We start from the raw sequence: 2,562 nt of genomic DNA, 5'->3' as shown, positions 1-2,562 counted from the left end.
TTCCGCTATCTCAAATGTTCTCTTGAACAAGTAGTTCAATGTGTCTTTACCTGTGAGCAACTTTAGCGCAACATCATGTACTTCATGAAAGAATTCTAATATAACAAGATTAATAAATAATTATTTATAATTTTATGCTACATTATTTTTTATTTTTTCTACTAGATTCTTTTAACACATACCTAACTGAAGAAAAGTTCAAAATTAAGCCATTAAATACAAACTTCTAAAACATTTTACCCAACAAAAAATATACCCGTTCATAACAAGAACAATCTTTAATTTGGCTCCCACGCATCACGCAAGACTCAGTCGAGTTTAATCAGAGTATACTCAAAATTATCGTTCTCGTTACAAACCCTGTCCCAACGACTTAATTTAACACAACTATTATGTCATTTGTTAGCATAGTATTAGCCCAGAACTTATTTCCATGGTGATAATCCAAATTAAAGAATCATTATATTTTGTTTCATTAAACCAGAACTTATTCACATGCACTTAAGTTACTAAGTTTCTAAAGGCTAGAAATTATAAAATCAACCAAAGATACCATTAAGGCATTACATCAAACACGTTGGGTGCAGTGAAATTAAACATAATAACGGAATTCACAGCTTAGTATCAACATCATAGACATGACAACATAAGTCTTGTACACTTTAATTCAGTCTAAGCAAAAAATCCAAATAAGTGCCAAATCAAAAAATTTACCTTTTGTTATAGAAATCATAAGTTGCAGAGGTTGAAGGAGAGTATTGGTATTGTGTGGGTGTATGGTCTGCTGGCGATTTTCGGGGACTCACACAAGCGATATAAGATCAGCTCGCCGGCTAGGTACAGCGCGGCAAGGTCTTCTCCCCGACGTTTACTGCAGACCGATGTGGCTTCCGGAGGAACGCGAACTAAAAATCGATGGGTGAACGGCAGGTGAACGCGAAAGGTTAACGCCAAGTGAGGAGAGGAGGGTGGAGATATGGAACGAAGACGAAGGCTGATGGCATAAGCGAACCTGAACGGCAAACAATCGGCGGTTCCTCAACCTCGGCTGCAAAGACAGGGACGACGGACGCCAAGTACTACCAAGCAGCTGCGATCGGTCACCCAACAATGGTTCAACACTTGGAGCACCACATGAACCTACATTGACGGACGACCGGCGGCCATTATCAGCGCAAAGGAAGCTAAGGCTAGGGTTTTGGCATGGTTCCAATTTGATTTTGCATCAGAAGTGCAGGGGAGAAGGGGGAACTTCACAAATGACGGGAGTAGAGAGGTGTTGACAGGTTACGTTCTCCTATTTTTTTTTTTTGGGTTTTGAAAACATGGAGCCTTTTGCTCCTTTGCATCTGAAGGTCTCCAGGTCCAGCCAATTTTTCTACCCAACTAAAGCCTGAATATAAAAGCAAAAAAAATTATTATATTACATTATATTTATTTTTCAGTTGCTTAAGTTATTAATCTTTCTTAACTTACCCGTTAACCACTTTAAATTTGACCAGTCATTCTGAATTGTGGGATCCACACATGTACTAGCTACCTGCAACCACAACTTATGTTAAAACAATGATTATTTTAGGTGGACGCGTGTTCTCACCACATTGGGGCTCACAGCATTAGCACCTGCTGAGGATTCTATCCTTCAGCACCATAGCACCCCCATTAATGTTTGGACATTTTTGTCAAACTTTTAAATCTTTTAAGAGTGAATTTGTCTTTCCCATCTTTTAGAGATGTTTATATCACCGACTTTTAAATTCCAATTTAATAGTTAATAATCAAATAAATAAAAATAATAACTAAAAAAATAAAAAATAAAAAAATATGTTTAAAAAGTATATAATTATTAATTTTTGTAGTACTAATCACTTTTTTATTTAATTAAAAATAAAATAAAATAAATTTTGGCTCGTGCGAGCCAGCTTGTCCTATCCTGCTAAAACATATGGATTTGACAAATTTTTTTAATAACTTTGAACAAATAGGTCTTTATCCAATTTTGTTGAAGCTTATGTCAGTTTCCATTTAATTTGGGGTTAATCAAATAAAAATATAATTATTTAATATAATTATTTATTATAATTATTACTAATTTAATTATTATTTAATTATTTAATATAATTATTTAATTATTTTAGATTGTATATTATTATTTTTTTATAATAATTTATCAAGTGACAAGTTATTATTGATTGATTTGAGTTCCTATTTAGAAAGATTCTCTCACCTTAAGACTGGTACAAAAACTCAACCTTTCTTCCTTTCAACAGTATTTTTCTACTTTTATCAGAAAATAGAACCTCAAAATCCACCCATTAAAATTGCTCTAAGAGACAACTCACCTATTTAACAATTCATGTAGCTATTTTTGGTTAATCTTTAATGTTAGATTCGACGAAAGAATTGTATTGTCCCGAAACTTGTAAGTGTTTACTGGAGTCATTTTAATGTTTGGATGAAGAAGATAAAGAATATAATGACTAAAATAATAAAACTAATTCTAAAAAATTATAACGTTCACAAATATAAAAAAATTAAAATTATTTATAACTATAAAAGATA

The 2,562-nt window shown here is 32.8% G+C and overlaps 1 protein-coding gene across 1 annotated transcript in view; it reads right to left on the bottom strand.

The window, feature by feature from the left end:
• Positions 1-2,562, bottom strand: part of LOC107464740 (uncharacterized) — a 20,224-nt gene that overhangs the window by 14,486 nt on the left and 3,176 nt on the right. The gene's annotated exons all lie outside the window — the stretch shown is intronic.

Source organism: Arachis duranensis, chromosome 9 (assembly GCF_000817695.3).
Source record: "Arachis duranensis cultivar V14167 chromosome 9, aradu.V14167.gnm2.J7QH, whole genome shotgun sequence".
Classification (NCBI taxonomy): domain Eukaryota; kingdom Viridiplantae; phylum Streptophyta; class Magnoliopsida; order Fabales; family Fabaceae; genus Arachis; species Arachis duranensis.
The sequence above is the reverse complement of the archived record's forward strand: the minus strand, read 5'-3'. Positions and strand labels throughout refer to the sequence as shown.